This window comes from Tinamus guttatus, unplaced genomic scaffold, assembly GCF_059628265.1.
Source record: "Tinamus guttatus ecotype Peru unplaced genomic scaffold, ASM5962826v1 Tinamus_guttatus_pri_ptg000070l, whole genome shotgun sequence".
Taxonomy (NCBI): Eukaryota; Metazoa; Chordata; class Aves; order Tinamiformes; family Tinamidae; genus Tinamus; species Tinamus guttatus.
The window spans coordinates 2,221,441-2,234,180 of record NW_028288604.1 but is presented as its reverse complement, the minus strand read 5'-3'; the positions used below and the strand labels follow the sequence as shown (position 1 = coordinate 2,234,180).

At 45.8% G+C, this 12,740-nt stretch overlaps 1 protein-coding gene across 1 annotated transcript in view; it reads left to right on the top strand.

The window, feature by feature from the left end:
- Positions 1-6,145: 6,145 nt before the first annotated feature.
- The window catches only part of BACH2 (BACH transcriptional regulator 2), a 138,207-nt gene continuing 131,612 nt past the window's right edge, over positions 6,146-12,740 (top strand). The window contains exon 1 of the mRNA XM_010225358.2: positions 6,146-6,348. The gene's annotated coding sequence lies outside the window, so the exon portion shown is untranslated. The remainder of the gene's footprint in view (positions 6,349-12,740) is intronic.

Genomic DNA, 12,740 nt, shown 5'->3' with positions numbered 1-12,740 from the left:
AACAGCAGTTTGATGCAACATTTTGCACCACTCGGTTGACTAGCTAGTGTTAGATATACAGCTGGAAGCACAAAGCCTTCCTCTCTCTGCCTGTGGGGACCCTGGTTTCTCCTGGAATGGAGTAAAGATAATGAGGCAACAAAAAGAAAATCTCAGAAACTGAGACTTGTGTCTAACAGCTGCTTTACAGGAGTCCAGAGCTGTGGCTTGAATGAGTGTTTCCTCCTATCCTCCAGGCACGATAAGAAAGAAAACAGGATTTTTAGTGGACAGGGAGTTATGCCCATGGTCCTGTGCGGGAATGACTGACTTAAGCACTGACCCAGTGGCTGGTGTAGGCAGCCCTTTGCTCGAAGACTACAAATACCTGTGCAAAATCCTGAATGAGCTAGTTGCATCTCCAAAATGTCCTTCTGCAATCACAAACTTTATACAGAAAAAGAATTGAGGCAAAAGTTCAGTCAAGAAGTTGCTTCATGTGGAAGAATTTGGAAATCCCAAGTCTTGTTTTCCTGCTTCACTTGAGTATGGATATACCTATCCCCAGCCTGAGACTTTTTTTTCTTTCATACACATCCTATGGTGTTCTTTGAGCCAACATTTTTTATGAATTTATGAATTTTGTGGTTTATGAAATGGATGGGCTACAGAGTCCATACATGGCAGGTGTAGGAGTCTTCCCTTGGCACACCCACACAGTGAAGGGCGCTGATGTGCATCCTCTGCAGTACTGTGATCTCTCCCAGGCTTCATCTGAAGTCCATGGAAGTGCTTCTGCTCACTCCAGTGAGCTTTGCCCAAGGAGCTGATGTAGAGGATATGCTCCTCAGTAAGAGCCCTCAAGAAAAGCAGTGATGTTTTTCATGGTAACCTCCCCCTCTTTTTGAAAAAGAAACAACCTTCAAAATGAAAATCGGCCTTTCAGGAGACAGATTTTGAAATCTTAATACAGTTGTAGAGAGTCTAGTATAGGGGGAAAGTGGTGGGTGGCTTTGCCTGATGCCTCTGAGGTGAAAACTTCTCCCCATCTTTTTACATCCTCCTTTTTTTTTTTTTTTTTTTTTTTAAATCCAGATACATCTAAAAGCTAAATCCTGAGAATGAAACTGACTCAAGACATACTACAAACAAGTGAAAATATTTTGCACTTTCATTCCTTGGGTTAATGTGAAGCTTGTTTGAAACTGCAGGTGTGCTCCAGCCCAAACTTATTTTTATTTTTTTCTTTAATACCATCTGCTATAAATGTAGATACAAAAATATTTTTAATGAGATAACTTTTGTTTGGAGGATTTCTAGCTTCATATTGATTGTCTTGTCAAGTTTATTCCTCCAGAGCAGTGTGGGATTGAGTGCAGGATTATACGTATGAGTGAGAGCTGTGAATATTCCCATTCCATTAGGCTTTTAGTCTTCTGTGGGCAAAGCAAACATACACACTAAAGCACGTCCCGGTAGCTGTCGGGAGGCTTTCACGGTGGACAAATGTGTCCACACCAGTTTTTCCACCTAACTTTAAAACATCTGGTACACATCAGGGACCTACACACCCCTTTTGACTCTTGGAGCTGTGAAATGAAAAGCAACTTGTGTTCTTGTGCATCGGCTCTCACGTTCTCATGTGGTGTGTGTATAATCAGACACAGCAAATTATTCTTTGATTTACTCCTACATTTTGAAGAATACCGTTGGTTTTAGAGGAATTGCTTGGTGAAACCTTGCAGAGAATGGCAGTGTGTTTAGGGGGCATGTGAGCATGAGTTAAAAATGCCAGGGGTTTTATTGTTTGCTCAGCGCAAGACAAACCAGAATCAGAGCCGCAAATACTACCATTAGCCTTGCTTGTATTTTTGCAGAACACAAGTGGGTGTTTTTTCTGCAGAAAAGGTATCAGTGTTTTTCTTTAGCATAAGCAATCCTGTATAAAGATGCGTACCAGGTGATTAAAAACAATAAGCAGTCTAAGTGCACAGATGGAAATCTGCTTTGATATGGGAGGTTTCTTTCCAGCAGCAGTTACATAGCCCCTTTGGAGAGGAGTAACAAGGATTAGTTTTAAATCTTTTTGATTGCTTAGTGCTCTCTTTGATAACTGAGGGATTTTTTTTTTTCCTGACAGCCTTTGTGGAGACCTACCGTTTGGAACACAGGGTGGATGTTGTGTTCCGTAATAAACTTTTATGTGATATTTCCAGCCACCGTGTTACCAAAGCCGCTCTCCCTGGCTCATCTCCCGGCTGTTTAAATATTCAATTTCTCGTACTTGAATCCTCTAGAGACAAAACTGAGAGAGGGCAGTGATGGCACTGTTGCAGTTTCATTTCTGTCCTCAATTCCCTAACCTTATGGCATAGTGCTCCTCTGTACCCACTATAGGTACTTCTGCCATGTCGTTTCAATGCGAAAAATGTATCTTTGTTTAGCTTAGCCCTGAGGCATCTCAAAACTTGCACTGGATTAATTAAAATATAGCGTAATGCCCTCCATAGCAGCGGAGCTATTGCTTGGGATGGGAGAGGAGGGAGGAGCATGTTATACTCGGGACAGGCAGACTCATCTGATTCCTGCTCGTAGAGAGAGCTGAAAACCATCGACGTCAGCAGGAGATCCACGCGTGTGAGGAGAGCAGGATATCGCCTTTGAGATGGGCTGCGCACCTCGGAGAGCGGAGTTTGCCTGGAGCCTTCTGTGCATTAGGGAGCCGTTCCATCTCCGGCGTGTTTTATTTCCTAAAGCTGCCCATTCCCTCTTTTCCGTCCTGAACATTTAGCAAAAAAAAACAAAAGCCTTTTGGAAGAATGGATAGGTAACGAAGCCGTTAATATCTCCTCCATGTTACATGCTTTATAGGATCTCAAAGACTCATTTTGCCTTTCATCTTGTGAACTGTTTTCTGCAGATATTTCCTAATGTTTCCCATGACGTTTTAGCCTGTTTCTTCAGAAGATTGTATGGCCTGAAAGAAACTATTGTTTCCGCAAGAGTGCAAGCTTGTGCACATTTGCTAATCTGCTTGGTACAGGATTTCAAGAGTGGGTGTTTGACGGAGGAACAGGATTTGGATGTGTGTGTGTGTATACGAATTCTTGCTAATAGCGTGCTCTCTTGTTTCATAAATAATATCACATTTCACTTTCTAGGTTCTTCATGCGTGTTTCTCCAAAAGTTGAACTCCGGCATGGTGAGACATAAACAAGGAAATGACGTGGAGTAGGGTTACAAAAACTGCAGCTAGCAGAGATTTGAAGGCTGTTTCATTTTTCAGTCTTGTTCTTAGATAGGAATTGGGTACTTGATTGCAGAGAAAGAGACAGCACAATTATTTTTCACAAATAATCAAGGCTTTAAAATCAATACTTCCTTGGCTTGCATGCTTGTTTCCAGCCTGTCTGGGTCTTCAGTTTTGACATATATCTATGGTAGGCAAACAAGTCCTTTTTAGCCTGGCATGTTGGAGGAAGACTTTGGCAATCCAGATGTGCTTGCCAACTCTTGGGAAACTGGCCTCTGAGCTTTCCATTTACCAATTCTCTCGGCAAAGTGATGTGCCTACGAGAAATCACGTGGGGTGCTTTTCAGTCAGATGGCATTGCCTTCAAGCAGAGGAAGCGCCAATGGTTATTTTTGTGCTATGTCCAAGACCTTATGAGATACAACTGCACCCGCAGAGCTGACTCCCGCCTTGGGAACGTTACCTAGAAGATCACGTTTGGGTAACTCCAGCTTCATTTTTATTCAGTGACCCAGATTTCCACCAGTGATGAGCTCTCGCCTTCCCCACGTACGCAGGGAGGATGACAGTCACCTTCTCGATTGCCGTTCCGCAGGCACGTTCCCATCCAGTGTTCCCAGGCTGTCAGCAGCCTTTTGGCTGTTGCTGCTGCTGCTACGGGTCTAGGTTTGGTTCCATATTTTCATTTCACGTGGGCCTTGTAAGATGTGTTGGGCCACTCTGGGATGTTTTTACCTACCGCCTTGTGTGTGAGACAGCATAACATTCCTTGGAGTGTTTGAGCCACATTGTATAGCTGATGACATAGCCCACCATATCTTAATTTTAACAGCTTCCCAGGGTGGTCAGGGTAGGTGCTGTCCGTGCATGGTTCCTTGTAGCAGAGGATGTGGGCAAGGAAGACTGGGACTCAGAGGTCCCTTGAGAATTGATGAAGACTGACACTGCGGTTTGTTGATAGGTTTTGTCTGGCCAAAATACTTTCTGATGGATGCCCGGGAATTATCAAGGAGTGATAAAAGCATTTGCTAAAAGCTGATGTTGTAACAGGTGGGGGAAAGACTGTGGAGTGGGGAGGGGTTGGGGGTGTTTGGTTTCTTTCATCTTCTGGCTGACTTATTGAGCAAAGAGCTTTACCCACAGTCACTCGTGTTTTCAGTACCTGTGGCCCGGGCTGCCGTGCCGGCTATCCCTGAGGAGTCCTTCAGTGCTTCAGTGGGACACAAAACGGGTCAGCTACTTTGCTTCATGGCCCAAATCATGATTCTTAAGTTGCTCCACCTTTTCGGTGGCTTTGGATATGGGAGAGAGCCCTGGGGCTGCGTTGTGAAGCCACCTTTTGCTCCTCAGGACTCCTTTGTTTTGCGCGAGAGACGCTGCGAGAGTCCGTGTTCCTGCAGCTGGGAATATCCGAGGCAGGTTTTTGCTGCCAGCTTTTTGCTCCGCACCCCTGAGGTTTGCATGTAGGGCAGTTTGGAGGGTTCCTCGCTCCCTATTTACAGTCAGCGAGTTCGTTAGAGCCCTGAATTATTTACCTTCAAGAATTCAAGCCTTGAATTATTTACCTTTGAGATCCGCCGTGCTGCCTCATGCCTTTGGTTGACTGTAGACTTGCGCTCCGTCACAGGCTACGAATGTCTAAGGCAGCATAGTATCTTGGGCTATTTCACCTATTTTGTTTGCTCTCTCTATATATTTTTTTTTCGTACGCAAAGATGTTAAAATAATGTAACTCAGGGCAGAGTGCAGAGTGTGAATCCTAAAGCTGATCTGTAGAGCCCAACTTTCGGCAAGACTGCCACCTCTCATGCGTGCATGAAGCTAGCAGCAAGCGCTCGCTGAACGAACTATTCAGCACCTTGGGTTGTTTTGCTGCTGTTCTGCATTTGGCCCGGAGCTTTATTTATATTGCACGCTATTCACATTTTCCTTCCTGCAGAAGTTTGCAATTTCCTCCTGAACTTGGCTATTTATCACTGTCACACCTGGGGGGTTGACAAATGATTTGGGAAGCGTCGCCACTCTCCTGCAGGAAGGGAGCTGGAACAGAGGGCAGGGGATCCAGAGGATCTTACAGCCTTGCCATGTGGATATCTCGGGATCTGTCACAGAGTTTTGTGCCCTGGACACGGAGCTCCCTTTTGCAGCAAGTGCTCATTCGTTTTGCTCAAGGGAAGCCTGGCTTCCTGACTTGCAGGTTGGTTAGGGAGGGATGTGTCTTCCCTTCTGATGTGTCTTCTGGCAGTTTGGTGTGATTTTTATTTATTTTTGAAGTAGTGTCTTCAGTCAGGTTCTGCCGTATGGGACTTTTTCTTCCTTACTTAAGTATGGAAACTTCTTTATATAAAAGTGTCCGTTATGGCTCATCTGTGTATTGGTGGGAGAGGCTGACACCAAAGCAACGAGCTAGTAATCTGTGAAGCAGGGTGTGAGCCCAGGCACTGAAAGACCCTTTCTGGACTTTGAAGCAGAATTGCTGCTGAATTAATGTTGTGGGTGCAGAGGTCAGGGAAACTGCACACTTAAGTAATTTACTGTCGATGTAATTTTGCAAGTATTATTTTTACAGTACTGCTGTACTTACCAGTGACATGTATTTGCTAGTGAAACTGAAAGAAATTAAGAGAGAGAAGAAAAAAGAAACACTCTCTTTTGCTCTGTATTTCTGTTTTTGGTGGCACTGGGTGTCCGCTTGGCGTTGTTCCCAGCGCTGCCAGGAAGCGTAACCGGTGAGGGGGGCGCGAGGTGCGGGCTGAGGGTACCGTGCCCCCACGTGCCGCTCCGCAAGGGATGTGCTGGGTTGTTCTGGCCTCCCCTCCAAACTCGCCCTGGTCAATAAGCAATTTCAGGGAAAAGAGCTTTCTTCTCAGTTAATAGCTTTTTTTTTTTTTTCTGGCATGTAGCAGGAGAAAAAAAAAAAAAGAAAAACCTAAATATCTGCTGGGAAAAGCCAGCTACTACTCTAATATAAATAACAGGTAATCTTGTGCAGTTAATCAATTTTCTCTTTTGTGTTGGTTTTCACACAGAGCCATGAGACAAGAGAGAAGGTTTTAAAAACAGAAAAATGTGATTGCAAAAACACCATTGTTGGCAGGAGGACTCGGTGGATTCAGGTAATAACGTGACACTGCTTTTTATTATGTTTTAAAACCTGGCTAGATTTCAAGTTGACAGTGGCCCTTTTGTCAGGGACGGAGCAGTAGAGGAAGGTGACAAGGTATAACAAGACCCAGTGGCTGCCTGTTAAATCAATTCAAACCAGGCGTGAGGGTGTAAGTGTTCTCACGGCAAGGGTAATTACTGAATAGGACAACGTTGTTAGGGCTGCGGTGGCTTCCTTCAGCCTTCCAGACTGTGAAAACTAAGATTTTTGTTTTGTGTTGTTTTTCACCCTGAGAAAGAGCTTGAATGCATCCTCTCACTCCTGGAGTGCAGTGGAAGCTCCACAGTTGTTTAGCGGAAGAAGGTCAAATGAGATCATTAGACTACAAAACTCTCCAAATCTGTGAATATTTCCCTTGAATTACCTATTAAAAACTAGTCTGGAAGAGAGCAGATTATTACCTACTAAAAGACTTGGACCTAGATCTTCACTGTTTCAAAGCACTATGCTGGCTAGTGTGTATGTTTTTGAATGAAGACAATTTCTTGTTGGGTAATTGAAGGAAACCTAACGTGTGATGTTTAAACATGCTGCTAGTATATTGCAACAACCTCATCTTAAAATGATGTTCTTTAACCCAACTAGATCCTTTTTCTGAGGAAATGTAAGTTATTAGATAAATTACATCTCTCATGCTTTTACTAACTTTAACTTTCAAAAAATTTGATTATTTTCCTAACTGAGGGGAAGTGGAAGGTGGAGTATATAGTGTTAATCATAATGGACTTTATAATTAAGGCCAGATTCAACCCTCAAAATTCTTAGGCAACCCCAGTGAGGTCATCAGGCTTTTCACAGCATTAGGGTTTTCCCCACGTGTACTTGATTCCAGGGTAAGGGCCTACCGTGGCTTTTTCATGCCCTGCTTGCTCACACATACGAGGACATCTGAAGAACACATATGTTTTCCAATGCAGGCTTATGGCTTTCAGGGGAAGTTCTATACTGTTTATCAAGAAGCAGATATGCAGAGCAAGTCAGCTTAGATGGAGCCTGTTTTAACTGGTGATTCCTATACATTTTCTTTGTTAGATATAGTGGGGAAGATGCAACTGTGGCTTTGCATTTCTATATCCATAACAAAGAAGGACTCTAAATAGTATGTGAATGTGTGTGGATTTGAGATTTTCCTAGAGCCAGTTTCTTCTGAATATTAAACTGCATACTCCAAGAAAATAGTTGCTGTATCAACATTAGTATAATAACAGATTATTAAAAAATCAATATCTAGTCATGGAAATGAGTCCTAGTGTACGCAGTTGTGCGTACAGCTGTGATGTGTATGTATTTGCAAATGTAAAGGGCTTCTTTTCTTGTAGCACTGGTAACTTGGATAAACACTGTGTGTGTGACTCATTGCAGATACAAACTCACTTTAAAGGAGCAAGTGTGGGATTTGCTGAATATCCTATTGCTTGCTTCTCCAAATACGTGCATTAGGTCATGATTAGTCGAAACTGGCCAACCAGGGAGGAAAATTACTGCTGATCTCCCATAGGTGACTTCAGAAATAAAGAGCAGCATGGAAGCACTTTATAAATAGTAGCTTAAATTTGTAAAATCATAAAGCAAACATATGGCACAAGGTCCTCTCAAATATGACACTTAAAAGTTTTTTTTAGAGTTTCAGGAAAAGATTGTCTAGTCATCACAAGAAAAGTAAATATTTTTATTCCTTTTTTCTTCAGATCTTTGTCATTCCATTCCTTCCCTTTTTTTTTTTTTCCCACCCCAAAATTGTCTTCATTTGAGGAGTGATTTGGATTGGGATGGGGCAGTGGGTGACACCAAAACCAGATGTTCCTAGGCAGCCATACAAGGGGGCAGGCGACACGTCGCCGATCGTATTCCCGGTGTTAAATTCCTTATGAAGTGCTTGCGTGCTGACGCGATGGAGTTGGTGCAGTGCAAGCCGAGCGTTTGGCGCGTGCCCGGCAGTTCCCTTCCCTGCCGGCGAGGCCGCGGGCTCCTGCAGCGACGCGGGCTCTCCCAGGAAGGCTCCTGTTTCTCCGGGCGATGCCCCCAGTGCCAGCACGGAGGGCTCCCGTGGCCCGGAGCTCCACAGGAGGCGATGCCGCCTTTGGAAGCGGTGAATGAGGGAGAAGGGAGCCAGAGGAGCCGGGGGCGGGCCGGGAGGGAGGGAGACAGAGAGGAACATGCGGCTCCAGCGGGAAATACACTGCGCTTTACAGTTGCTTGTGTGGATAGAAACCAGATGGTGAGCTGGAACACCCGCTCGGAGGAGAGCCACAGAGCCAAACATATGGTTAATGGTTCCGAGGAATAGCTTTCGGAGCCAGGGCTCTGCCGACTGCCTCACGTTACAGATCGCTGCAGCGCGTCGCTGCGTTGCTGAACTAAGTGCTTCATAGCCATTGTGAGCGCTGGGCGCGCACTGGCGCCAGCAACGCCGCGCACGGCCCTGGCATGGCCACCCCCTCGACGTGGCCCGGGGCAGGGGCCTTCGTGCCCAGTGCCCGCACTCACGGCCATGAGGCCGAAACCTGCAGTGGGCAACGCTCTCCTCTCCCGCCTCTGCGTGCCTGTGCCTTTAATCCATTTATTTCCAACAGCGTGTGTGTGTGTGTGCGCGTTGTTGTTATTTTTTTTTATGTTGAAGCAGCCCCATTCACCTCGGCTGCGGCGCTGCTCTTACATGCCCAGCATTTGAAGTTGCTGCTTGGGGAGCTTTGGGCAACATCGGGACCCATGTTATCTAAGGAACTGCTGAGCTCATTCATCTCCTTTTCACGGCCCGCTTCCTTTTATTTTTAGCCAAATCCGTCAGGCCTGACAGGCGGGTAATTTGAGCCAGAGAAAGGGCAAAGCTCCAGGTCCTTTCCACAAAGCAATTCTTCTCCTCCCTCCTGGGAAGGCTCCAAACTTGGCCTGCTCCAGGCAGATGGATTTGTTGAGTCATGTGAGATCATTTACACAAAAACACAGTGAGGCAGTGAAAAAAAAAAAAAAGGGAGAGAGAGAGAGAGAAAGAAAAAGGGAGCGGGAGAAGGGGGGAAGGGGAGGAGGGAAGGGGTGGGAGAGCGCGCGGGCGAGCGCGCGCCGTGCTGGATTCTGCTGCGAGCGAGTGTCGGAAATGTGCTGCGAGGCAGCTAGACAGAGGAATGCAGCAGCTTCATTCTTGTATAAGGTAATGTCTAGTTTACAGTGCAGGGTGGAGCCAGCGCAGAGGAATCACTCGAAAACAGATTACTCATTGAAAAACCCGAATTTCTCCTGAAAATAATAAAAAAAAAGGTGGGGGGAGGAGAACAGGGTGGGGAAGGAGGAATACGAACGACCCCCAGACCAACATGCACAGCCGCTCGAGCGGCGCGCGGGCAACAAAGGACACGCTGTTGACAGCGCGGGGATGACAGTAGCGGTGAACGGCGAAGTGGAAGGTGGCTGCAAGAGCGGAGTTGGCTGTGTTGATGCCGGAGGGATTGGGCTTTGTCTGCGGGCCGGGGCAGCGGGAGCAGGGGGCTCGGCCGGCCCTGGCCGTGGCGCCGCACACGCAGGGAGGGCCGCGGGCGGGCGACCGTTACAGGCAGCAGCTCAGGCGGGACGGATCTCGTTGGGGCTTTGAGCCGGTCGCGGCACGGTGTTGGGTACGTCGAGAGGTAGCCCACACCGGCTCGCGTGGGCTGCGTGTTGATTTTGTTACCGTTTGCAGGCTAAACTCACCCCACCGTGTGTGTTTTTTTTCCCCTTTCTTAAGTGGGTGATGAGCGAGAACATCAAACTTAGGATTTTTTACATCTTGATGCATACTGGAGGATTATGTTAGGTTAATTTATGCAGTTTTTGAGTGCTACACATTTGAAGCTTTAAATAGGCACGAGTGACTGTATATTTTTAATATCACTTCCTGCTCCTCTAGATTTCTTTAACAATGCAATATCTAAATATTAGTGTTTTGTCCTGACGGTGACTGGAGTGACTGGAGTTGGAGCAGTGACTGGAGCGGGAAACGGTGAGCCTGTGAGCACTACAACAAGTTTCGTGCAAAGCGTTTTCTTAAATCCTCAGCTGCAGTTCAGAAAGTTGTGGGAGCGTGGCTACGTGATCTCGCGTTTTAGCGTGAGCCTTGCTCCCACAGAGCAGCGTTTTTTGCAGACCACAGCAGGATCTGCCAAGGTGCTTTCCTTGCGGGAGGGGAGCCTGTGTCTGGAGCCTCTCTCAGTCTGGTTGAACTTGTCTTCCCCTTTTCTCCTCCCCCTCTTGCACACCGTTGTCTACAAAACCGCTGGATTTCATGGCCCACTTGCAAGGGGCGCGTTGTCCTCATGACAATGTCTTCTCTTCATTGGGGTCCTTCATTGCTTCTTTTGGAGCCGCTATTGGCAGCGTCCTGGGTCCCAGCTAGGTGCCTGAGGAGCGATAGGGTTGTTGCTCCTTGGAGTTTACAGCTCGTATCAGGGATGAGAGATGGCAGAGGACAGGCGCGTAAGAAAGAGAAGTACACGCAGAGCTGAGCCTTCAGCTATGTGATGTAATGGCTATAGCATGGTTGCTTTTAATGAGGAATGCTTGTGGGTTGCCCTGAGATGCTCTGGAAGGTCCCAGAGAAGGGCGGCATTGTTTTTTATTACGTTTGTGTGAATGCTATAACTTTCATTTCCCCCTCTCCAAAATCCTACATTTTCTGCATTTGCAAACAAGATTGCCCGTGGTAACCCGGGGCTGCCATTCCAGTGAAATTGTCATTCCATAAAGCTAATCTCCCATCAGTGGAGAGATTATGAGGAGCAAAAGTTTTCTTCTTAAGATTTTTGTCTTAGTGGCCAAGCTCTATGTAATTTTTGCATTAACTACTTAGGTTCATTATTGATTAAATGGTTAACAGCTTTGTCTCTATTTGCTACGCTTAGAAGACCTGAATTTCTTTTAATTGCCCTGCAGAGACTCAGGGTTGTTTCCACATGCTCCCCAATCTCTTTTTCTGATCTGAAGATGCCACATGTGTCATCATGTGCCTCTTATATTGGCCATCCAGGCAGACTAGATGGGTTTCAGGAACCATTCATGACCTGATTATCAGGAAAATCAGCCTTGCTCTTCCTTCCCTCTTTTTCACAGCTGCTCAGCTTCCTCTCCTTCTTCTAAAATTGTGTTCTCTGTAAGATGCTATCAGCCCCTTAATTCTTTTATCTGGCTTCTCATACTGCTTCCATTCTTCTGGTCATACCACCTTTTCCTCTATCTCACGATAAGACCTGAAATTTCTCTGTTATTGGCATCTTCCTGAGTTGTACGTACCGTGGCGCTGCCTCCTTTGGGATCTGAGAAAGGATTCATTTTGAGTGCGTGCGTGTTATGTCATGTCTTGCACTTGGCTTCAGTTTTCACAGCGCACATCAGTTAGAGGACATCTTCTCAAGTCATTTTTCTTTCATTCCTGCCTTAAGCGAGTAGCTCTCTTTTCAGTCTTGAACTGAGAGCACAGGCCCCTGGAAAGGTAAATTCCTTGACAGGTATATATTGGGCCTTAAAGAATTGCATGTTATTGCAGGCTCTCTGCAGGTAGCTTTCCATCAGCACAGGTAGCACCGTTTGCTTTCTGCCTGCAGTATCCAGGTAACAGCCAAGTGCATTAGAGCATCTCTTCTGTTTCTCATGTTACTTCTACATGGGGAGTCGACGTTATTTTCCTTCTTGTTCTGAGGACTCTGGAATGTAGAAAGCCTCCAAAGTTGAGAGCTGAGAGAGACATACTCCCAGCTCAAATGCAACTGTGCGTCCTAGCTGGAATGAGTGGTAGCTGCTGTCGTGTTCATCTAGGTCAGATGAGCAAGAGATCCTCGGTGCATTGCTAACCAGATCAGCAGAACAGTAGATTCCGCTCTGAGGTTTGACCTAGTTGCTCTTCGTGGAGTTGGGTAGCTCATGGCTGGTTCCTGGAATTCGCACAACCAAGGTGCACTGAAGCACTTGCTTTTTCTTTGTTTGGTTTGAGAAATGCTTCTTTTCATTGGGCTAAGAGATACTTCATTTCTTTCCAACGACCATGCTGTGTGGCGTAATTGTATAACCTGCTCAAAGTATTCTACCTGAAAGAACAAAATAGCAAATCTCTCCAACATCTCCAACAGAAAATTTGAGCAAACTTCGTATTCTCACCAGAGGGATCAGTGAGTTGGCAAGTGATTTCTAAGATGTGCATGGCAGTGACTTCCTCATATTGCAAGTGCTCATTTATAGAATTTACAAGCACGTCTTTACCTTAAGATAAACAAATCTCTAGACCAACAGATTCTGCCTTACAAAGAATCATGATCCTAGCTGGAAGTTATGTAGCTGTGGCAATTTCCTCTACTTAAAACGTATATCTATTGGATGTGT